Source organism: Ovis aries, chromosome 23 (assembly GCF_016772045.2).
Source record: "Ovis aries strain OAR_USU_Benz2616 breed Rambouillet chromosome 23, ARS-UI_Ramb_v3.0, whole genome shotgun sequence".
Taxonomy (NCBI): Eukaryota; Metazoa; Chordata; class Mammalia; order Artiodactyla; family Bovidae; genus Ovis; species Ovis aries.
The window spans coordinates 30,006,118-30,032,073 of record NC_056076.1 but is presented as its reverse complement, the minus strand read 5'-3'; the positions used below and the strand labels follow the sequence as shown (position 1 = coordinate 30,032,073).

The 25,956-nt window shown below is 41.7% G+C and overlaps 1 non-coding gene across 1 annotated transcript; it reads right to left on the bottom strand.

The window, feature by feature from the left end:
* Positions 1-23,116: 23,116 nt before the first annotated feature.
* Positions 23,117-23,189, bottom strand: TRNAC-ACA (transfer RNA cysteine (anticodon ACA)). Its single transcript has one exon. It is a non-coding gene; the product is annotated as a tRNA-Cys (tRNA).
* Positions 23,190-25,956: the final 2,767 nt, after the last annotated feature.

Genomic DNA, 25,956 nt, shown 5'->3' with positions numbered 1-25,956 from the left:
CTTCTTTAGCTATCAAATTTTTCATTATTCATCCTCTAAAAATAAAATGGTATTTTTTTTGCCCAAGAGTCTTATCAATTATTTAATTGCACTGGAAACTAAATTATTTTAATTTTGCCTTGGAAAGTTCTTTAGCATAAAAATGCCACTGATAATTTCGAAATGTCATTGAGTATTTTACCAAGGATAAAAGATATTTCCTAGAAGAGTTTGACTCACCTCTCCCATCAATTTAAGGAAGTGAAGATTTCCCTGCAGAAAGGAGGGATAATAGAAACTTCTTTCAAGTATTTAGAGAGCTTTAATTCCTTAAACTTTTTAGAAGCACAGCTTGGCTGCTGCTGCTAAGTCACTTCAGTCGTATCCGACTCTGTGCGACCCCATAGATGGCAGCCCACCAGGCTCCCCTGTCCTTGGGATTCTCCAGGCAAGAACACTGGAGTGGGTTGCCATTTCCTTCTCCAATGCATGAAAGTGAAAAGTGAAAGTGAAGTTGCTCAGTCGTGTCCGACTCTTAGCAACCCCATGGGCTGCAGCCTACCAGGCTCCTCCATCCATGGGATTTTCCAGGCAAGAGTACTGAAGTGGGGTGCCATTGCCTTCTCCACACAACTTGGCAATAGCTATCAAATTTGAAAATACATACTGTCTTTACATAGCGATTCTACCTCAAAACATTTTTTATAGATACTCTCACCTACGTAAAAATATTTTCCACATATGTGAAGAGTGTCATTTCCACATATGTGAAGAATCTTGGAAAAACTATCCTTATTAACCTCTTTAAATGCATTATATTCCAAAAAAATCTGTTGGAGTACTGTGCAGATGATATGCTGATGTACTGATATAGAAAGATAATCACCATATTATTAGGTAGAAAAAACCTTTATATATATATCTGTGTGTGTATTTATACAGTGAAATAAATATCACTGGAATTCAGCTTTATTGCTAAAGATGGCGACTTCTTTGATAATGCATCCTTTATTGTCTGTCTTCCTTTTTCTCTTACTTCCTCACTCTTTTCCCGATTTCCTGAGATCACTTCCTAAATAAACTCTAAAAGGCACTCTAATCCTCACTGCAGGGTTTGCTTCTGGAGATAGTCAACTGAAGACGTTTGGTATTAGAAGTTAGACAGTGAAGAAGTTAGACAGTGAAGTTAGACAGTTAGATAACTTCTGGTGCATCACAGCATCATCTTTACTAAGACATCAACTGTGGAATGAGATACAAGGTCAAGGAGATGAACTGGCTTCTGAAATACCTCTAGCATTCTGAGAGCAGTGAGGAGCAGTAAAGGAGCCGTGATAATTAGAGAGAGTGGCATTAGTTAGTTGTTGTTAAGTGAAGTTCTGAGGGAAGCTTCAGATTCACCCAACTGTCACCTCAAGACATGAAGACATCTGGAAAGTCTTTATGGCGGTGATTAAAGGAATCCTTATCTCCTGTAATTGGAGGGTAGCAGTGGTAGTGTTCATGACTCAGTCGTGTCCGACTCTTTGCAACCCCATGGGCTGTAGCCCGCCAGGCTCCTCTGTCCACGGAATCCTCCAGGTAAGAATAGTGGAGGGGGTTGCCATTCCCTTCTCCAGGGGATCTTCCTGACCCAGGGGTCAAACCCAAGTATCCTACGCTGCAGGCAGATTTTTACCATCTGAGCCACCAGGGAAGGGTTTTGCTGAAAATCCAGACCAGAATCTGATGGTAAGAGTAGTGTCACATATGGAACTTCCCTGGTGGCTCAGTGGTTAGGAATCTGTCTGCCAATGCAGGGGACACAGATTTGAAGATCCCACATGCTGAGGAGCAACTAAGCCTGTACGCCGCAGCTACTGAGCCTGCATGTCACAACTACTGAAGCACCTGTAGCCGGTGCTCCGCAACAAGAGAAGCCACGGATGTGAGAAGCCCACACACTGCAGCTAGAGAATGCCCATGCGCGACGAAGACTCAGCGGAGTCAAAAATAAATAAATATAACTAAAATGTTTAAAAAAGGATAATATCACCCAGGAGGCTCAATTCATAGCCTTCTACAGTAAGATCAGAGCTCTGATAGGCAACGATTGAAACCTTGAGACCTGCGATGCAGACATTTAGAGGATGCCCTTGAAGACCTTGAACTCCAGGTCCCCCTGAACAACCTGAGCTGGAGGAATTGGCACCCTCCCCCTTGCCGGAAATGGCAACCTTCCCTGTCTGTAGACCATGCAGAGACCCACCCTGGGCAGGTGATTTGCAAGGTGATACTGATTCTCCTCTAGGTGTGGTCCCACCTCCCCTTCCTGTTTCTAGAATCCTAAGTAGGATCACATCACAGCCTGGCCTTCTATGGGAGAAAAGAGATTGTTTACTGAAAGAGTCACAGAATCTGGCCAAAACGTGCCAGGATGAGCCAAGAGAACATGACTGGGAAGGGATCGTGAGGATGCTGGACTGCGATGAGGGGTGGCACATAAGGCTGGGTAAGGAGGAGTTTATTACCACAGGGGTGCTCTCCCAGGACTGAGAATTTAACATCCTGGTGAGAATAGCTATACTGCTGATGTTTCCTTCCAGTGTGGGGAAAACAATGACAAACATTGTTTGTCAAACAAAAATAAATAAGGTAGAGATGCCTGGACTTCCTTGGCAAAAGGTTGAGGAAGGGATTAAAAGGCTCAGAGAGCTGGTCATCCTAGAACAAATATTACATAAGACCTGAGATCCCACTAGCTTGCCTGTATACATTGGGAAGCCCAGTGGGCACTCCTTTCTTTAAAGAAGTAAAGATTTCACTGGTAAGTAGGGATGCCAGGTAAAATATAGGAGGCAATTTTGGGGGCATGTTTTTGTCAAGAAATTATTCATTGTTTATCTGAAATTCAAATTTCACTGGGCAATCTCTGTCTTGGTTTTTTCTTTTCTTTTTTTTCTTTTGCTAAATCTTACAACTCATCCCGTCAGCTACCATGGATGAATGGATGATAGGGAACCATTGACATGGGCTCCCCAGTGTCACAGGAGGTGGAAGGATTTCAGAGGAGCAGAAGGCAGGCAGTTGCACTTCACCATCACAGGCAAGGAGAATGGAATTCTGAAAATGGCAGCAGGGCTGAAATGTCAGCCAAGGTTCTGAACAGCAGGAATCTGGACCAAGGCCTCATACAGGGTCCATAGTTAGCCAATGAGAGTGCTGTTTAAGCAATGTAACCGAAAAGGATTAAGAGTGATTTCAGCTACAGAAATGAAAAATATTGACTCTTTGCCCAGTTTCTAGGCCTGGCCAATTCTCAGGCCAATTAAATAGGATGCCTGGTTCCTTTAGGAAAAACTCTCAAGTATCTCAGGGGGCATCAGGAATAGTTTCTCCATGGGACTTCCCTGGTGGTCCAGTGACTTTGCCTTCCATTGTAGGGGGTGCAGGTTCAATCCTTGATTGGGGAGCTAAGATCCACATGCCTCCAAGTGAAAAACAAACAAAGATAAACCTAAAACAATATTATAACAAACTCAATAAAGACTTTTTCAATGGTCCACATTAAAAAAAAATCTTTAAAATATTTATTTAGGAAAAAAGGGATAGTTTCTCGGAACTCCTTCTCAAAGGGACCTGCCACTATTTTTAGAGTACCTAAACCCACGGTCAGAGGAAATAGTCAAATCCTTCTAGACTCCTGGATTCAGTGCTGGAATGGAACTGATACCAGGGGACTCACAACATCTTCATGGCCCCTTTCACTGCGGCAGGCAGGGTGGAGAGGACTCAGATGGAAGCCAAGTGATAAATGGATTCCTGGCCCAACCTGTCTCACAGTGGGTCTAATGTGTCCACAGACCCACTAGGGTCATTTGCTTAGGCCCTGAGTGCATAATTGAATTTGGTATATTTGGCAGCTGTAAGAAACCCCGAATTGTTCTCTGATCTGTGAGGTGAGAGCTATCATGATAGGAAAGGCCAAGTGGAAGCCGCTGACACACCCACCTCCCTCCAGGCTGAAAGAGAACATTGTAAGCAAAGCTGTGTCCTGAGAGAAAGGGCAGAGATTAAAGACATCCTTGAATACTTGAAAGGTCTTCCTCATATCTCTGTTTAATTAATCAGTCTCACTCTTGGTAAAACAGGTGCGTCAAAAGACCATTGTAAACTTGACTGAGTATTAACCCAGTCTCAGCTCTAATGCCAGATGTTCTGTCTCTATAGAGCAAATTATTTTTCAGTCCCCGAAGACGACAACCGGAAGTTTGCCTTCACTCAGAACTTCACTTAAAATTGACACCATATCAATGATCTTATCCCAGGGTTTTGTGAATGCGCCTGCTCTCTTTCATGGTGCAGTACAAAAGGAAATTCGTCGTCTAGACATTCCCAACACTGCCCTGGTCCACCAGACTGATGACAGTATGTTAATTCAAGCTGGGAAGCATGAAAGGGTAAGCACTATGGATGCCCTGATAAGAAACATTCACACTGGAGGTTAGAAGCTAAATCCCTCCATTAACAGAGGAATGGATAAAGAAGATGTGGTGTATGTGTATATATATATATATATATATATATACACACATACACACACACAAGTATTAATACAATGGAATATTACTCTGTCATAAAAAAGGAATGAAATTGTGCCCTTTGCAGAGATGAGGATGGATCTAGAGACTGTCATACAGAATGAAGTAAGCCAGAAAGAGAAATCCAAATATTGTATATTAAAGCAAATATATAGAGTCTAGAAAAATGATAGAGATGAACCTATTTGCAAAGCAGTAATAGAGACACAGACATAGAGAATAAATGCATGGATACCATGGGGGAAAAGGATGGGGGTAGGATGAATTAGGAGATTGGGGTTGACCTATTGCTGTGCATGCTTGCTAAGTCATGTTGGTCGTGGTCCAACTCTCTGCAACCCTATGGACCGTAGCACACCAGGCCCCTCTGTCCATGGGATTCACCAGGCAAGAATACTGGAGTGGATTGCCATGCCCTCCTCCAGAGAATCTTTCTGACCCGAGGATGAAACCCACATCTCCTGTGGCTCCTGCATTGCAGGCAGATTCTTTAACCCCTGAGCCACCTGGGAAGCCCATACACTCTTGATACTGTATACTAAAATAGACAACTAATGAGAGTCTACATAGAGCACAAGGAACTCTACTCAGGACTCTGTGGTGACCTAAATGGGAAGTAAATCCAAAAAACAGGGGGGATACACACACACACACACACACACACACACACACACATAACTGATTCATTTTTCTGTACAGCAGAAACTAACACAACACTGTAAAGCAACTAAACTCTGATAAAAATTTTTTTAAAAAGAAGAAGATAAAACTTAGGTTAGGAGATAAGAGGCAGGTGATACAGTAAAATTTTTAGAGGTCCAGTTGCCTGGGGTCCAAAGATAAGTGTTATATCCCTACCTCCCCTCCAGATTTTGGAGATAGCACTTACCGCACTTGGTGGTAAGTAGATTACATGGGGTCTTTAACACCCTGGAGGGTAGGAATTCATATTTATCTGAACTGACACGTATTCCAGGTGTATGCTCCTCTTTCTTCTCCACAGCACCTCATCCGGTGCAGCTTTCTGAGAGTTCACAGAATGCTGGTGTGTTATCATGAAATCACCCATAATGTTGCCTTGGATGAATGGACCCACTGTATGGGGAAGGAGGGGCAATAGTCAACACACAACTGTGGAATGTACCCATCTTTTCCATATACCTCATCAACCACAAGCTGCCAGCCAGAGAGACTATCAGAATGGCCTCTTCAAGTGTTGTCCCATTTTCTCTACACCACTTGCCCTTCTCCTACAAATATAACTTGGGACCCCTTTCCAATGGGCTTCCCTGGTGGTTTAGTGGTTAAGAGTCTACCTGCCAGGGCAGGAGATGCAGGTTCGATCCCTGGGTCGGGAAGATCTCATGGAGAAGGAAGTGACAACCCACTCCAGTATTCTTGCTTGGGAAATACCATGGACAGAGGAGCCTGCGGGCTACAGTCCATGAGGTTGTAAAAGAGTCAGACGCAACTTAGAAACCGAACAACAATAACAACAACACTCTTTTCCAATAACTTTTGTCTTGAATCCTCCAAGATAACTGGAATCCTGCAGTCTGAGCTTGTTTTCAGGGGCACCAATCTAAAGCATGGATGTAATAACTGCATGGGTTCTTGTCATTTTGTCAACATCATTCTTTCTCTTCTAAACATGCCTGCCTTGTTCCACTCCATTTACTGGGCTGCTTTAGCAAAAACATTTGTCTCCAGCCAGCATACATCAAATTTTCCCGTAGACACCAATTCTTATAATCAGGACACAGGATTTATTAAATTTATTTCAGACTCTGAACTTGAGTTTCATTAGGTCTGGCCTGATTTATTTTTAGTGCCTTGAGCCAGTGCTTACTTCCACAGGAAAAAGCATATTGTAGTAAATTAGGCAGGTTTTATGAGGGGCATATAGATAGTCTTGGGTTTGAATCTTCCTAGCTTATTTTATATTAATGCAGGATGAACTCAGTTTGAATATCATAAACTCTGAGCCCAGTTTTACTTTCTGTATTCTGAAAATAATAATATGTATTTTGCAAGGCTCTTTGCAAACATATTATATTTAAAGTGATAGCTCAGTGCTCAGCACATAATGAATCCTTAGCAAAAGTTCATTTTCCTCTACTGTTCACCCTAGCTCAGTGGATAAACTCTCTCTTCTAACCTTCAAAACATTCATGTTATAGAATAGAAATGATATGTAGAGGGCTTAAAGCAGATAAAGTGAGGGGAGTGCTGGTACACACAGTAGATGCTCAATAAACCTTAGTCACTTTCCCATACAGTGCTGTTTCCATCTGCTTTAAATTGTCAGACTTTCAAATATCTTTATCTAGTCATTTCTGGAAAGAAGAACAGCATATTTCTAATGAGACCTCATTTCCAGCCATTTCGTTTCTTTTTCTTTTTTAACCCAGCCCCTTGTGTTGGGAAGGCAGAGTCTTGCCACTGGGCCACCAGGGAAGTCCTGAACCATTTCTGTTTTAGAGCAGTAACTCATGACAGAACCTTTCACCCTCATTCCAGGTTGCCCTCATCCCCTGGCTTACTGCATGAATACTGATTCTTTCTCTGCACTCAGTAATGACCCAGTTGGGAGGTTACTTCTCCACAAGCCAGGCAATTCCATTTTAGGAAGATGGTGGTGGTGGTGGTGGTTTAGTTGTTAAGTCGTGTCCAGCTCTTGTGACCCCATGGACTATAGCCTGCCAGGCTCCTCTGTCCATGGGATTCTCCAGGCAAGAATACTGAAGTGGGTTGCCATTTCCTTCTCCAAGGGATCATCCCAACCCAGGAATTGAAACCGGGTCTCCTGCACTGCAGGCAGATTCTTTACCAACTGAGCTATGAGGGAAGCCCGCATCTTCAGGAAGATGGTGGTAAATAAAGAGATGAGGTAAGAAAGCCAGAGTGACAACATGGCCACTCACGAAAAGCTTCTGCTGTCAGTGATGGCTGTCCCGTGCTCTGGCTTTCAGGAGTGGTCCAGGCTCCAGAATGGGTATTTAGGATGGCCAGTGGCTTTCCAAGGCTAGAGCAGTGAAATCAGTTCACCCACCTGCTGGCAAGAGCAAGGTGAATTGGCTGTAGTAGATTAAAAAACCCAGGTGGCTCAGTGGTAAAGAACCCGCCTTCCATTGTGGGGGACAGACAAGACTCAGGTTCAATCGCTGGGTCGGGAGAATCCCCTGGAGGAGGGCATGGCAACCCATTCCAGTGGTCCTGCCTGGAGAATCCCACGGACAGAGAAGCTTGGCAGGCTACCGTCCATGTGGTTGCAGAGTCAGATATGACTGAGCACGTGCATGCAAGCAAGATTTAAAAACAATAATACAACTGATCAAAAGTTGGCCTACCCTCCCTCTTCTTTTTCTTATCACAGATGGCAACAATTTCTAATAATGCTAGTGCTAAAAACTCTCTGAAAAAATCTTTTGTTGGATGACTCAATAATTACTGTGGTGCTCCTGATGGTTTTATTACCTATCCTTTAGTGAACACTACATTCCGCACAGAGTTGATTTGTTGAACCGTTGCTTCCATCTGCTATACATAAGGATTACCTCCCTGCATTCAGTTCAGCATCCTGGCTCCAACCTTGTGGTGCTTTATTTGTCATTGTTGTTTAGTCACTATGTCGTGTCTGGCTCTTTGCCACCCGATGGGCTGCAGCACACCAGGGTCCTCTGTCCTCCACTATCTCTCGGGGTCCTTAATAGATTTCTGCATTTAGACAATAGGTTTGAAATCAACATGCTGGCCCAGGGAAGCATGTAAAGAAGAAACAGAACTAGAGTATTTCTGTTCCATCATTCTACATGATCGCTGTTGGGGCTCAGGGCGGGCCTCTCCAAAATGTAATAATAGATTGATTATTTTGAATTAAAGTTAGTCAAGGGACTTCCCTAGTCATCCAGTGGTTAAGAATCCTGCCAGTGCAGGGGACATGGGTTTGATCTCTGATTGGGGCACTAAGACCCCACATGCCACAGAGCAACTAATTCCATGAGCCACAACTACTGAAGCCTGCTCACCTAGAGCCCATGCTCCACCACGAGAGAAGCCACTGCAGTGAGAACTCCATGCATTGAAACTAAAAAGTAGCCCTTACTCACTGCAGCTGGAGAAAGCCCTTGTGCATCAAGAAAGACCCAGTGTAACCATAAATAAGTAAATAAATAAAACAAATATTAAAATAAATAGATAAAGAAGTAAATAAAAAATCAAGTTATTCAAGAAATGGCCAATGTAAAAAGGACACTCTGACCTTCCTCTCTGATTCCCTGAAAGCGGGAAATAATAGATCTCTGGTGTGAAAACTATACTCTTCCCCTGCATCCGGAGATAAAAGGGCACCCTTACTCCCAGAAACAGGAAATTTGGAGCAAGAAGCCTATATAAACAAACCGTCACTTCTTTATTTTACTACCCCAATCCAGACTTTCTAGATTCTTCACTAACTAACCACACAGAGCGTACAATTCTTGTCCTGTCCATGCCTCACAAATGCATTGTTTTTTTGTCTAAAAAGTATAAAAACTGGCTGCTTGGGTCCCTTCTTAAGTCCCATGTCTATGAGACCTCCCTGCACATGAATTAAAATTTGTTTCTTTTTCTCCTGTTAATCTTGGTGTAAGTCTAGGTGTAAGTCCAGACACAAGAACTCAAGGGAAGTAGAGGAAGAAATTTCCCCCTTTCCAACACCATTCATGCTTAAATGTAAAACAGTGAAAGAATAAATGCAAACTGTGAAGTGTGTTACTTTATTTCAGTAAGTAAAACTTTAGGTTCATATGAGAAATGTCTTTGAAATTAATTATTTCCTGATTGTTACTGAAAATCAGTTTGTTGTACAGAGAAAAGAGTATTAAAATAGGACCCTCTTTGGGTGTCAGATATGTTTTGTAGGCCACTGCAATGAATTGCGATGAATCGCAATCTGATGAGAAGAGGAGTTTCTGGTTTTACTTTTAATTAGATATACATAACTGTTCCCTGCTTATTTAACTTATATGCAGAATACATCATGAGAAATGCTGATCTGGAGGAAACACAAGCTGGAATCAAGATTGCCAGGAGAAATATCAATAAGCTTAGATATGCAGAGGACACCACCCTTATGGCAGAAAGTGAAGAACTAAAGAGCCTCTTGATGAAAGTGAAAGAGGAGAGTGAAAAACCTGGCTTAACATTCAGAAAATTAAGATTAGGGCATCCGGTCCCATCACTTCGTGGCAAATAGATAGGGAAACAGTGGAAACAGTGGCTAACTTTATTTTTCTGGGCTCCAAAATCACTGCAGATGGTGACTGCAGCCAGGAAATTAAAAGACGCTTACTCCTTGGGAGGAAAATTATGACCAACCTAGACAGCATATTAAAAAGCAGAGACATTACTTCGTCAACAAAGGTCCATCTAGTCAAGGCTATGGTTTTTCCAGTGGTCATGTATGGATGTGAGATTTGGACTAAAGAAAGCTGAGCACCTAAGAATTGATGCTTTTGAACTGAGGTGTTGGAGAAGACTCTTGAGAGTAACTTGGACTGCAAAGAGATCCAACCAGTCCATCCTAAAGGAGATCAGACCTGGGTGTTCATTGGAATGACTGATGTTGAAGCTGAAACTGCAATACTTTGGCCACCTGATGCGAAGAGCTGACTCACTGGAAAAGACCCTGATGCTGGGAAAGATTGAAGGCAGGAGGAGAAGGGGATGACAGAGGATGAGATGGTTGGATGGAATCACCAACTTAATGGACATGGGTTTGGGTGGACACTGGGAGTTGGTGATGGACAGGGAAGCCTGGTGTGCTGTGGCTCATGGGGTCACAATGAGTCGGACACGGCTGAGCGACTGAACTGAACTGAACTGAACTGAGTTTCCTTTACCCACACATGACATCAGAATGAGATGCAAATATTTTTTAATATTAAAAAATGACAGTATGAAATAGCATCTACATGTAAGTTGTCACAATAATGATGTTTAATTTGGCATTAGTTCAATGACATAAATCAAAATCACATCACATTTACTGTACTCTCAAAATAAACAAAAAGACTCAGGAACTGAAAAGTTAGGGAAGAGCTTTCCTTCTGCTGCATGGGAGGTAAAGCATCACAGTACGTTTAATCTTCAGACCCTTGCCTCCTGTGGATGCACACATAGAGTCGCATGTCACTTGCTTTGCTATCAATACTTGTTTCCCCACTAAATCTTATCCAATCACACAGGACAGAATTCATGTTCAAAATCACACTGGTGTACTCAATCATGGGGAGGAGGCACAAATAGACTGCAGAGGATTGGGGTCTCACCAACTCCCCCTCCCTCCCCCCGTCTTGGCAAGATCACTTCTCTTATCACTGCTGCTTTATTCTTTGGGTTTTGAGGCTAGAATTTAGGATTATGTACTTTGTTTTTTGGGCTTCCAGGGTGGCACTAGTGGTAAAGAACCCACCTGCCAGTGAAGGAGATATAAGAGACCTGGGTTCGATCCCTGGGTTGGGAAGATCCCCTGGAAGAGGGCACAGTGGTATTCTTGTCCACAGTATTCTTGACTGGAGACTCCCTATGGACAGAGGAGCCTGGAGGGCTACAGTCCATTGGATCACTAAGCGTTGGACACAGCTGGGCAGCTAACACACACACACACATGAATACTGTGAATGAGCTTCTGGTATTGGGAAAGCAAAAGTATTACAAATTAAGGTATATGGGCAATTTCTTTGTTTTTCTTTCTGTATTATTGAATGTATTTATAATTCCCAAAGCACAAAAGTCCTCTCACAGCTACTCTTACGTATTTATAAAGAGAATTCCGGATGCCCACGTAATGGTTAAGATAATACAAATACATAAATAGCATGTTTTCCCTTCATGAAGAAATAATAGCGAAATTTGGTTTCCATGTAATGGTACTATTGAGTCTTATTTTTAAGGAATTCTGCTTAGGAATATTTTGGAAACCCAAAAGAAAAAAAAAAGGAATGCTTATAAACTAAGCAAAGATTCAAAATAATTTATTGTCACATTATTGTTATTATTAGATTAAAAGGGCTGGAATTGGAATTCCAACCATTGGAATGAATGATGGATCCCTTATTTTTATAAATGCAATTAACTTTTAATTTTTAAAAAATGTTTATTTTAATCTATTTGCTCATTTTTGGCTGTGCTGGGTCTTCATTGCTTTGAGGCTTTTCTCTAGTTGTGGCCAGTGCGGGGTACTCTTTAGCTTCGGTGTGCAGGTCTCTCTTGCTGTGGACACTAGCTCTAGAGTGTGCAGGCTTCAGCAGCTGCAGTGTGTGGGGTCAGCAGCTGCAGCTCCCGGGCTCCAGAGCACAGGCTCAGTAGTTGTGGCCCACTGGCTCAGTTTCCCCGAGGCATGTACCATCTTCCCAGACCAGGGATTGAACCTGTGTCTCCTACAATGGCAGGCAGATTTTCTTTACCACTGAGCCACCAGGGAAGCCCAATAAACAAACTACAGTTCTTTTAAAGTATTTATACACTTTTTATTGGGCTACCCAGGTGGCGCTAGTGGTAAGAACCTGCCTGCCAATGCAGGAAACATAAGAGACCCGGGTTCAATCCCTGGGTTGGGAAGACCCCCCGGAGGAGGGCATGGCAACCCACTCCAGTTTTCTTGCCTGGAGAATGCCATGGACAGAGGAGTTTGGTGGGCTACAGGCCATAGGATCACAGAATTGGACAGGACTGAAGCAATTTAGTATGTATGCATGCATACTTTTTAAAAAAATCAAACTAAAATGTTTATGAAGTCATAGAATTATTACAGTGTAATACAATTTTTTAAAACCTCATGTACTCAAGCTGTATCAAATACTAGCATTTTCCCATATTTATAGGCCAGCAGGGCTGTATAGTATGATAGTTAAGGGACCAGATGCCAAACTGACACCCCCTGGATGAAATTTCTATTCTATTACCTAGATAAGTTCCTTCTGCATGCTCACCTGTGCATTCTCAGTCATGTCTGACTCTTTGCGATGCTATGGACTGTAGCCCACCAGGCTCCCCTGTCCACTGGATTATCTAGGCGAGAATACTGGAATGGGTTGCTGTGTCCTTTTCCAGGGGATCTTCTCGACCCAGGGATCAAAACTGCGTCTCCTGCATTGGCAGACACATTCTTTACTTCTAACGCCACCTGGGAAGCCCATCTGAGTACCCCTACCCAGCTCCTTATCTCCTACTGAAACTATCACTCTGAATATCCTCTTTTTCATTTTGAAGCATGCTTTTATGTCCTTGGAATTCCCTGGGGGTGCAGTGGTTGGAACTCTGTGCTTTCACTGCTGAGGGCCCAGGCTGACCCCAGGTTGGGGAACTAAGATCTCACAAGCCACATGGCATGGGCAAAAACAAAACAAAACAAAACAAAAAACCACTCATCAATTATATTTATATTTTTGTACTTTCCAAATTTTACATTAATAATAAACTTCACATATTGTTATATGACCTCTCCCCTCCCCCCACCCCCCATTATTAGCCTTCCTTGTGGCTCTGCAGTGAAGAATCTGCCTCAGTGGAGGAGATGAAAGAGACTCGGGTTCCATCCCTGGGTCAGGAGAATACCCTGGAGTAAGAAATGGCAACCCACTCTGGTATTCTTGCCTGGAAAATTCCATAGACAGAGGAGTCTGGTGGGCTGCAGTCCATGGGGTCATAAAGAGTTGGACACGACTGAGCACCACACATACACACACATTTTTAAGATTTAGACATGGTTTATTAATTTCTCTAACAAGTACTTTGTTGTGTGAGTAGACAGCTACTTGTTCTCTGATTGATGGGTGTTCAGATAGATTCCAGTTCTTTCACTTTTATGACGTCTCTGAACAGTGTTGTATACATCTCCTTGTATACTGGTTCCTGAGTTTCTCTGGACTGTTTATCTAGAAGTTTAATGGCCAAATCAAATGAAATAAATCTTTTTTTCTTTTTTATTGGATATTGTTAAATTGTCCTCTTAAGCAGTCGTCCCAATTTAGGCTCTTACCAGCAGTATAAGAATCTCCCTTGTGTCAAGCCTCACCAATACTTGATATTAGCAGACTTTGAAAATTTTCCCAGTGTGATTGGTGTAATACCAATATACCAGTCTCTTGTTTTGGTTTGTCTATTTCTAGTTTCTAATTAGATTAACATTTTCATAAATTTGGGGCTTCCCTGGTGGCTCAGATGGTAAAGAATCTGCCTGCAATGCTGGAGACCCAGGTCCAACCCTGGGTCAGGAAGATCCCCTGGAGAAGAGGATGGCAACCCATTCCAGTATTCTTGCCTGGAGAATCCCATGAACAAAGGAACCTGGTGGGCTACAGTCATGGGGTTTCTAAAGAGTCAGACATGACTGAGCGACTAACACTTTCTTTTCACTTGCCATAAATTTATTTTGTACTCAGATTTTCATGGGCTCCTCTGATAGTGCTAGTTGTAAAGAACCCGCTTGCCAATGCAGGAGATGTAAGAGACGTGGGTTTGATACCTGGATTGGGAAGATCCCCTGGAGGAGGCATGGCAATGCACTCTAGTATTCTTGCCTGGAGAATCCCACGGACAGAGGAGCCTGGCTGGCTACAGTCCATAGGGTCACAAAGAGTCGGACACGACTGAAACAACTTAGCGCACGTGCAGATTTTCATGTCTGTAAATTTTCTGTTCATACTCTATGCTCACTTTTCTACTAGGTTCTTGGACTTTGTTTCATTGGTTATGAAAAGAAAGTAAAAATGGAGTCAGTATTGCTAAGGGAGCTCCTTAAAATGGAGCCAGAAGGCCATTGAGGAAGTAGAACTCAGGCATGTCTCAGGCCAATAGAATTTGAACTTTGACCACTTCTTGTTCTAACGTAGCCCTCCAGAACTTCTGCCTAATGTTGCAGAAACTTAAGATACTTATCAGACTCTTACTCTGAAATAACTCGTGACAGCCTATCCCTTGAGGACAAGTATTTTCTACCTTGCTTCAGGTTCAATCATAATTCTTAAATAGCCTGTGACTTTTACCTTTATAAGCCCTGATTCTTATTCTTCTCCAGAACACTCTTTTAATTTTACCTAAATCTGTGTCTCCCAAACTGCAGTTCTTAAGACCTTCAAATGAAGTTCTTTGTACTTAGCAGCCTCAATACTGACTGCTATTCCGTAGCAAGCAGGAGTTTTGTTTTGCTTGGTTAACATATTTGGATAAAAAATCTTTTGGTGGTTATGTGTTTTGCAAATAGTCTCTTCAGGTCAATGACTTTTTTGTTTCCTTCTGTTTCATTTTCACTTAATTTAAGGTATTTTTTGAATAGTCTTCTTTTCCTTTAATTTAGTCAAATTTATCAATCTTTATCTTTATGGTTATCATATTTTTGTCTGATTTTTAAGAAAGTCTTTATTATTCTGAGATGATAAATATTTTCCTTTATTATTTTTTTAAATTTTGATGTTTTAAAGTTTACTTTTTGTGTTTAGGAGAGTTCAGTTCAGTCTCTCAGTCGTGTCTGACTCTTTGTGACTCCATGAACTGCAGCACACCAGGCCTCCCTGTCCATCACCAACCCCCAGCGTCCACCCAAACCTATGTCCATTGAGTCAGTGATGCCATCCAACCATCTCATCCTCTGTCATCCCCTTCTCCTCCTGCCTTCAATCTTTCCCAGCATCAGGGTCTTTTCCAGTGAATCAGCTCTTCGCATCAGGTGGCCAAAGTATTGCAGTTTCAGCTTCAACATCAGTCCTTCCAATGAACACCCAGGTCTGATCTCCTTTAGGATGGACTGGTTGGATCTCCTTGCAGTCCAAGAGACTCTCAAGAGTCTTCTCCAACACCTCAGTTCAAAAGCATCAATTTTTCGGTGCTCAGCTTTCTTTAGTCCAACTCTCACATCCACATATGACCACTGGAAAAACCATAGCCTTGACTAGGTGGACCTTTGTTGACAAAGTAATGTCTCTGCTTTTTAATATGCTGTCTAGGTTGGTCATAACTTTCATTCCAAGAAGTAAGCATCTTAATTTCATGGCTGCAGTCACCATCTGCAGTGATTTTGAAGCCCCCCAAAATAAAGTCTGCCACTGTTTCCCCATCTACTTGCCACAAAGTGATGGGACCGGATGCCTTGATCTTAGTTTTCTGAATGTTGAGCTTTAAGCCAGGTTTTTCACTCTCCTCTTTCACTTTCATCAAGAGGCTCTTTAGTTCTTCTTCACTTTCTCCCCTAAGGGTTATTGATATTTCTCCTGGCAATCTTGATTCTAGCTTGTGCTTCTTCCAGCCCAGTGTTTCTCATGATGTACTCTACATATAAGTTAAATAAGCAGGGTGACAATATACAGCCTTGATGTATACAATATACTCCCTTTCCTATTTGGAACTAGTCTGTTGTTCCATGTCCAGTTCTAACTGTTGCTTACTGACTTGCATACAGGTTTCTCAAGAGTCAGATCAGGTGGTCTGGTATTCCCATCTCTTTCAGAATAGTTTTAGAACTTTAATAAAGTTGAAAAAATACATTTTTCATATGATCTGAGGTAGAAATCTACATTTATTTTCCATTATTATTTTCATTGCACCAATAGTGTTTACTGGCGAGTTCATGGCACTCTTTTCTGCCCCCTTCTGATGCCTATGTCAGAAGCTTTCTCTATCTCCTTTATACTTTAATAAAACTTTATTACACAAAAGCTCTGAGTGATCAAGCCTCGTCTCTGGCCCCGGATTGAATTCTTCTCCTCCAGGGGCCAAGAATCCCGGCGTGATTCAACAACAACCTTTCATCTTGGGGGCTCATCTGGGATCCTTCAGGACAAGGTAAGGATGCTTGGAGCAATAGTTCTTTGTTCTCTTAGCGAACACATTTTCTGCTGTGCTTTACTAACTCTACGGTGTGCTTGTGTGAATGAATGACATGCCCTGCATGAAGCAAGTAAGGAGCCCTGCTCTGTGGTTCCACAGTGATCTCATACGTCAGGGATTTATACCGACCTGCCAATGCCAAGAGGCACTCAATGTCTCCTTTGGGAACCGACCAGAAATGGGCAAAATGTGTGGACCAAACACTCCTTTCTCAGGCAAACTTTTCGGTCTCTTTGACCATTTCATAACTCCTTGGGAATTAGAAGTACTAGTCTCATCCAAGGTAAGGAGCAGTGGCTGCACTTTGCTGGAGCAGCCTTGAAGAGATACCCCAAGCCCAAGGTAAGAGAAACCCAAGTAAGATGGTAGGTGTTGCAAGAGGGCATCAGAGGGCAGACACACTGAAACCATACTCACAGAAAACTAGTCAATCTAATCACACTGGACCACAGCCTTGTCTAACTCAATGAAACTAAGACATGCCCGTGGGGTAACCCAAGATGGGTGGGTCATGGTGGAGAGGTCTGACAGAATGTGGTCCACTGGAGAAGGGAATGGCAAACCACATCAGTATTCTTGCCTTGAGAACCCCATGAACAGTATGAAAAGGCAAAATGATAGGATACTGAAAGAGGAACTCCCCAGGTCAGTAGGTGCCAAATATGCTACTGAAGATCAGTGGAGAAATAACTCCAGAAAGAATGAAGGGATGGAGCCAGAGCAAAAACAATACCCAGCTGTGGATGTGACTGGTGATAGAAGCAAGGTCTGATGCTGTAAAGAGCAATATTGCATAGGAACCTGGAATGTCAGGTCCATGAATCAAGGCAAATTGGAAGTGATCAAACAAGAGATGGCAAGAGTGAACGATGACATTCTAGGAATCAGTGAACTAAAATGGACTGGAATGGGTGAATTTAACTCAGATGGCCATTATATCTACTACTGTGGGCAGGAATCCCTTAGAAGAAATGGAGTAGCCATCATGGTCAACAAAAGAGTCCAAAATGCAGTACTTGGATGCAATCTCAAAAATGACAGAATGATCTCTGTTCGTATCCAAGGCAAACCATTCAATATCACAGTAATCCAAGTCTCTGCCCAAACCAGTAATGCTGAAGAAGCTGAAGTTGAACGGTTCTATGAAGACCTACAAGACCTTTTAGAACGAACACCCAAAAAGATGTCCTTTTCATTCTAGGGGACTGGAATGCAAAGGTAGGGAGTCAAGAAACACCTGGAGTAACAGGCAAATTTGGCCTTGGAATGCGGAAGGAAGCAGGGCAAAGACTAATAGAGTTTTGCCAAGAAAATGCACTGGTCATAGCAAACACCCTCTTCCAACAACACAAGAGAAGACTCTACACATGGACATCATCAGATGGTCAACACTGAAATCAGATTGATTATATTCTTTGCAGCCAAAGATGGAGAAGCTCTATACAGTCAGCAAAAACGAAACCAGGAGCTGACTGTGGCTCAGATCATGAACTCCTTATTGCCAAATTCAGACTCAAATTGAAGAAAGTAGGGAAAATCACTAGGCCATTCAGTTATGACCTAAATCAAATTCCTTATGACTATACAGTAGAAGTGAGAAATAGATTTAAGGGCCTAGATCTGATAGATAGAGTGCAAGACCATCCCCAAGGAAAAGAAATGTAAAAAAGCAAAATGGCTGTCTGGGGAGGCCTTACAAATAGCTGTGAAAAGAAGAGAGGTGAAAAGCAATGGAGAAAAGGAAAGATATAAGCATCTGAATGCAGAGTTCCAGAGAATAGCAAGAAGAGATAAGAAAGCCTTCTTCAGCGATCAATACAAAGAAATAGAGGGAAACAACAGAATGGGAAAGACTAGAGATCTCTTCAAGAAAATTACAGATACCAAGGGAACATTTTATGCAAAGATGGGCTCAATAAAGGACAGAAATGGTCTGGACCTAACAGAAGCAGAAGATATTAAGAAGAGGTGGCAAGAATACACAGAAGAACTGTACAAAAAGATCTTCACAACCCGGATAATCATGATGGTGTGATCACTCACCTAGAGCCAGACATCCTGGAATGTGAAGTCAAGTGGGCCTTAGAAAGCACCACTACGAACAAAGCTACTGGAGGTGATGGAATTCCAGTGGAGCTCTTTCAAATCCTGAAAGATGATGCTGTGAAAGTGCTGCACTCAATATGCCAGCAAATTTGGAAAACTCAGCAGTGGCCACAGGACTGGAAAAGGTCAGTTTTCATTCCAATCCCAAAGAAAGGCGATGCCAAAGAATGCTCAAACTACCACACGATTGCATTCATCTCACATGCTAGTAAAGTAATGGTCAAAATTCTCCAAGCCAGGCTTCAGCAATACGTGAACCGTGAACTCCCCGATGTTCAAGCTGGCTTTAGAAAAGGCAGAGGAAGCTTGATAGGGATTGCATTGAATTTGTAAGTTGCTTTGGGTAGTATACTCATTTTCACTATATTGATTCTTCCGATCCATGAACATGGTATATTTCTCCATCTATTAGTGTCCTCTTTGATTTCTTTCATCAGTGTTTTATAGTTTTCTATATATAGGTCTTTAGTTTCTTTAGGTAGATATATTCCTAAGTATTTTATTCTTTTCAATGCAATCCCTATCAAGCTACCAGCCACATTTTTCACAGAACTAGAACAAATAATTTCAGGATTTGTATGGAAATACAAAAAAACCTCGAATTGCCAAAGCAATCTTGAGAAAGAAGAATGGAACTGGAGGAATCAACTTGCCTGACTTCAGGCTCTACTACAAAGCCACAGTCATCAAGACAGTATGGTACTGGCACAAAGACAGACATATAGATCAATGGAACAAAATAGAAAGCCCAGAGAAAAATCCACACACATATGGACACCTTATCTTTGACAAAGGAGGCAAGAATATACAATGGAGTAAAGACAATCTCTTTAACAAGTGGTGCTGGGAAAACTGGTCAACCACTTGTAAAAGAATGAAACTAGATCACTTTCTAACACCCCACACAAAAATAAACTCAAAATGGATTAAAGATCTAAATGTAAGACCAGAAACTATAAAACTCCTAGAGGAGAACATAGGCAAAACACTCTCCAACATAAATCACAGCAGGATCCTCTATGATCCACCTCCCAGAATTCTGGAAATAAAAGCAAAAATAAACAAATGGGATCTAATTAAAGTTAAAAGCTTCTGCACAACAAAGGAAAATATAAGCAAGGTGAAGAGACAGCCTTCTGAATGGGAGGAAATAATAGCAAATGAAGCAACTGACAAACAACTAATCTCAAAAATATACAAGCAACTTCTGCAGCTCAATTCCAGAAAAATAAACGACCCAATCAAAAAATGGGCCAAAGAACTAAATAGACATTTCTCCAAAGAAGACATACGGATGGCTAACAAACACATGAAAAGATGCTCAACATCACTCATGATTAGAGAAATGCAAATCAAAACCACAATGAGGTACCACTTCACACCAGTCAGAATGGCTGCGATCCAAAAATCTGCAAGCAATAAATGCTGGAGAGGGTGTGGAGAAAAGGGAACTCTCCTACACTGTTGGTGGGAATGCAAACTAGTACAGCCACTATGGAGAACAGTGTGGAGATTCCTTAAAAAATTGCAAATAGAACTACCTTATGACCCAGCAATCCCACTGCTGGGCATACACACCGAGGAAACCAGAATTGAAAGAGACACATGTACCCCAATGTTCATCGCAGCACTGTTTATAATAGCCAGGACATGGAAACAACCTAGATGTCCATCAGCAGATGAATGGATAAGAAAGCTGTGGTACATATACACAATGGAGTATTACTCAGCCGTAAAAAAGAATTCATTTGAATCAGTTCTGATGAGATGGATGAAACTGGAGCCGATTATACAGAGTGAAGTAAGCCAGAAAGAAAAACACCAATACAGTATACTAACACATATATATGGAATTTAGAAGATGGCAATGACGACCCTGTATGCAAGACAGCAAAAGACACAGATGTGTATAACGGACTTTTGGACTCAGAGGGAGAGGGAGAGGGTGGGATGATTTGGGAGAATGGCATTCTAACATGTATACTATCATGTAAGAATTGAATTGCCAGTCTATGTCTGACGCAGGATACAGCATGCTTGGGGCTGGTGCATGGGGATGACCCAGAGAGATGTTATGGGGAGGGAGGTGGGAGGGGGAGTTCATGTTTGGGAACGCATGTAAGAATTAAAGATTTTAAAATTAAAAACCTAGAAAACTAAAAGATAAAAAAAGGAAAAAAAGAAAAAAGAAAAGGCAGAGGAACCAGAGATCAAATTGCCAACATCCGCTGGATCATGGAAAAAGCAAGAGATCTCCAGAAAAACATTTACTTCTGCTTTATTGACTATGCCAAAGCCTTTGACTGTGTGGATCACAATAAACTGGAAAATTCTGAAAGAGATGGGTATACCAGACCACCTGATCTGCCTCTTGAGAAATCTGTATGCAGATCAGGAAGCAACAGTTAGAACTGGATGGACATGGAACAACAGACTGGTTTCAAATAGGAAAAGGAGTACGTCAAGGCTGTATATTGTCACCCAGCTAATTTTTATAGGCAGAGTACATCATGAGAAGCGCTGGACTGGAAGAAACATAAGCTGGAATCAAGATTGCCAGGAGAAATATCAATAACCTCAGATATGCAGACGACACCACCCTTATGGCAGAAAGTGAAGAGGAACTAAAAATCATCTTGATGAAAGTGAAAGAGGAGAGTGAAAAGTTGGTCTAAAGCTCAACATTCAGAAAATGAAGATCATGGCATCTGGTCCCATCACTTCATGGGAAATAGATGGGGAAAGAGTGGAAACAGTGTCAGACTTTATTTTTTGGGGCTCCAAAATCACTGCAGATGGTGACTGCAGCCAAGAAATTCAAAGACGCTTATTCCCTGGAAGAAAAGTTATGACCAACCTAGATAGCATATTGAAAAGCAGAGACATTACTTTGCTGACTAAGGTCCCTCTAGTCAAGGCTATAGGTTTTCCAGTAGTCATGTATCGATGTGAGAGTTGGACTGTGAAGGAGGCTGAGCGCTGAAGAATTGATGCTTTTGAACTGCGGTGTTGGATAAGACTCTTGAGAGTGCCTTGGACTGCAAGGAGATCCAACCAGTGCATTCTGAAGGAGATCAGCCCTGGGATTTCTTTGGATGGAATGATGCTAAAGCTGAAACTCCAGTACTTTGGCCACCTCATGCGAAGATTTGAGTCATTGGAAAAGACTCTGATGCTGGGAGGGATTGGGGGCAGGAGGAGAAGGGGACGACCGAGGATGAGATGGCTGGATGGCATCATTGACTCGATGGACATGAGTCTGAGTGAACTCCGGGAGTTGGTGATGGACATGGAGGCCTGGTGTGCTGCAATTCATGGGGTCGCAAAGAGATGGACACGACTGAGCGAGTGAACTGAACTGAGCTGAACTGAACTCATCCTTTCCTCTACTGATTTTATGCCATCTATGTCATATTTCAACTTTCCTTGTGTATATGGACTCTTCACACTTCTATTGGTTTATCTGTATATCACTCTGCCAATACCACACACTAGTTTACTCTAGGGCTTCCCGGATTGTGCTAGTGGTAAAGAATCTGACTGCCAAGGTAGGAGAAGCAAGAGATGCGAGCTCGATCCCTGGGTTGGGAAGATACCCTAGAGTAGGAAATGACAACCTATTCCAGTATTCTTGCCTGGGAAATCCCCTTCACAGAGGAGCCTGGTGGGCCACAGTCCTTGGGGCTGTGAAGAGTCGGATATGACTGACCACGCATGTGTGCACGCACACACACACACACACTTTATCCTAGCTTTAAAACTTAACTTACTCATCTTTTGTTTTTTTTTTTTTTAAGTCTTTATTCAATTTGTTACAATATTGCTTCTGTTTTATGTTTTGGCATTTTGTTTGTAATGCATATGGGATCTTAGCTCCCAACCAGGGATTGAACCCACATCTCCCTGCATTGGAAGGCAAAGTCTTAACCCTTGGACTTGCAGGAAAGTCCCATACCTTATTCATCTTTAAGGATAAATATTTCTTTATTGTTTTGTATACCACTTCCCACAGTACGCAGTTTTGCTTTCCTTCTGTTCTTTAGATGCTTTGTTGTTGCTGCTGTTTAGTCGATAATTTGTGTCTGATTCTTTGCATCCCCATGGACTGCAGCATGTCAGGCGTCCCTGTCCTTCACTATCTCCTGGAGTTTGCTCACACTCATATCCATTGCGTTGGTGATGTCATTCAACCATCTCATCCTCTGTTGCCTCTTTCTCCTCCTGCCCTCAATGCTTAAAATTTTAAAATTTATGTTCTTAGTCCTATACTCCTCCCTTAATTTTATGATGGCATATCTAGTTTGCAAAAGAGTATGTGAAAATTTTGATTAAAATTGCTTTAAAGTTAGAGGTTAGTGCAGGTGAAACCAGATATTAAAATTCAGATTTTCCAGTTCCTAAGTATGCAGTATTTTCCCAGATCTTCTTTTATGTCCTTAGATATTTTATAAAGAAAATAAAGAAAATTGCTCAGTTATGTCAGACTCTTTGCAACCCCGTGGACTGTAGCTTACCAGGCTCCTCTGTCCATGGTATTTTCCAGGCAAGAGTACTGGAGTGGGTTGCCACTTCCTTCTCCAGAGAATCTTCCCAACACAGGGATCGAACCTGGGTCTCCTGCATTGTAGGCAGATGCTTTACCATCTAAGCCACCAGGGAAGTCCTAGATATTTTATAATTTTTATAATTTTTGCAATATTATATATGTGTATTCTAGGCCATGTCATATGGCATGCAGGATTTTAGTTCCCTGACCGGGAATTGAACTCATGCCCTTTACATTGGGAGCGTGGAGTCTTAACCACTGGACCACTAAGGAAGTCCTGAGTCCCATATTTTTCTCTTTTGTTTCCAGTCCTTAACAATGTTGTCTTCTTTCTGATCCTGATTATGTACATTAGACTTTCTCTTTGTATTTTATGTATCATTGCTATTTGTTTGCAGCAGACAGAATTGTCTAATTGTGAAATCACTATACTCTTTTGTCTAGTATTTTCCATCACATTTTTAAAAAACAAAACTTAGAATCACCAAATAATCTGCCTGCTATACTAAAAAATGATTTTCAGAAAACTGAAGTCTAACAAATTGTATTGCTCCAAATCCTCGATGTTTAACATATGCTATTTTATTTTTATAGCATCATATTAGGTTAGGAAAACACTTAAATTTGAATTATCTTTTTCTGGAGGTATAAAGTTGATTATTTCCTTGATAACAGGAAAATAATTTACTGAGTTGCTAAAGATTTTTCAAACTGGTGAAGTTTTGATTAACCTACAGCAGGAGTTGGCAAACTTTTTCTGTAAAGGGCCAGACAACAAATATCTTCATCTTTGAGGACCATATGGTCTCCGTGACAATGACTCAGCTCTTTTGTAGGAACACAGCCATGGACAATGCATAATGAATGGATGTGACTGTTTCAATAAAACAGTATTTATAAAAAAACAGACAGTGGCTGAATAGTAAGAGGCCATGGTTTGCTGCTTCTTAATCTATGCTGATCTTTAGCACTGAGTTCTAAACTAGATGTTTAAGAATATAAATTCTATCACAAAAATATTAAACCCAGGAATAAAAAATTAACTTTCCTTAATATTTAAAAATTGATTATTTTAAATTAAAAGATGAAATATTAATTTCAAAGGTTCGTGTTCTGTCAATATCATTTCTGAGTTTTAGACTCAAAATTAAGAAGGCATATGCTAGGAACATGAGATGGATACATATATTTTTAACTGGATACTGTTGATCAATAATATTAATTAGCCTAATATATTGTATAAATCATTAACAACAGCCAATAGTAATTAATATCTTAAGATTTATAAATTATAACTCTTTGGTAGTACAGTTCTATTAGACCCTATGTAAAGCAACTGTTACATTTGACATTTAAAGTACTTAAGAAATCCCACTACTAGAAGTGGTACTAAGAAGATCACGGAAGAGAGGCAAGAAGGATTCTAAGTTAGAACATAGACACTCCAATGTTAAAATATTCCTGTGTTGTGCTCAGTCGTGTCCAACTTGGTGGCTCCATGGACTGTAGCCTGCCAGGCTCCTCTGTCCATGGAATTTTCCAGGCAAGAATACTGGAGTGGGTTGTCATTTCCTTCTCCAGTGGATCTTCCTGACCCAGGGATCGAACTCAGATCTCCCACATTGTGGGCGGATTATTTACCATGTGAGCCACCAAGGAAGCCCAAGAATACAGGAATGGGTAGCCTATCCCTTCTCCAATATATTTCTACCTGTGCCCAAAAATTAGCTACCACAGAGGGGAAGAAGAGATTTTCTTGTAGTATCAGAAAGCTCTATGACAATTATCATTCTTTTTAGGATAATTAAAATCTCCAGGATTGATCATGAGCAAAGGCAGGCAGCAGGCTGTGAGTTTATCCTGTCTCCCTTAAAAAAAAAAGATAAAGGTGTGTACTCAGTTGTCTCCAACTCTTTGTAATCACTCAAACTGTTACCCATTAGGCTCCTCTGTCCATGGGATTTCCCAGGCAAGAGTACTGGAGTGGGTTCCCATTCCCTTCTCCAGGGGAATCTTCCAGACCCAGGGATCAAACCTGTGTCCCTTAAGTCTCCTGCCTTGGCAGGTGGGTTCTTTATCACTGAGCCACCAGAGAAGCCCTTTTCATCCACCAAATGCCAGGTTTTCATCTTAGCAATAGGTATCCTATGCCTGCACATCTTATCTCCCATCAGAATCTCCACACAAGAAGGAATCCAATGTTTACAGTATTTGCAATTCTTTGTGAGAGTTTTTAAATGTTTAACTTAGTTTTTCACAGTTCAGTTCAGTTCAGCTCAGTCGCTCAGTCGTGTCCGACTCTTTTCGATCCCATGAATCCCAGGCCTCCCTGTCCATCACCAACTCCTGGAGTTTACCCAAACTCATGTCCATCGAGTCGGTGATGCCATCCAGCCATCTCATCCTCTGACGTCCCCTTCTCTTCCTGCCCCTAATCCCTCCCAGCATCAGAGTCTTTTCCAATGAGTCAACTCTTCTCATGAGGTGGTCGAAGTATTGGAGTTTCAGCCTCAGCATCAGTCCTTCCAATGAACACCCAGGACTGGTCTCCTTTAGGATGGACTGGTTGGATCTCCTTGCAGTCCAAGGGACTCTCAAGAGTCTTCTCCAACACCACAGTTCAAAAGCATCAGTTCTTCAGCACCCAGCTTTCTTCACAGTCCAACTCTCACATCCATACATGACTCCTGGAAAAACCATAGCCTTGACTAGACAGACCTTTGTTGGCAAAATAATGTCTCTGCTTTTCAATATGCTATCTAGGTTGGTCATAACTTTCCTTCCAAGGAGTAAATGTCTTTAAATTTCATGGCTGCAGTCACCATCTGCAGTGATTTTGGAGCCCCCAAAAATAAAGTCTGACACTGTTTCCACTGTTTA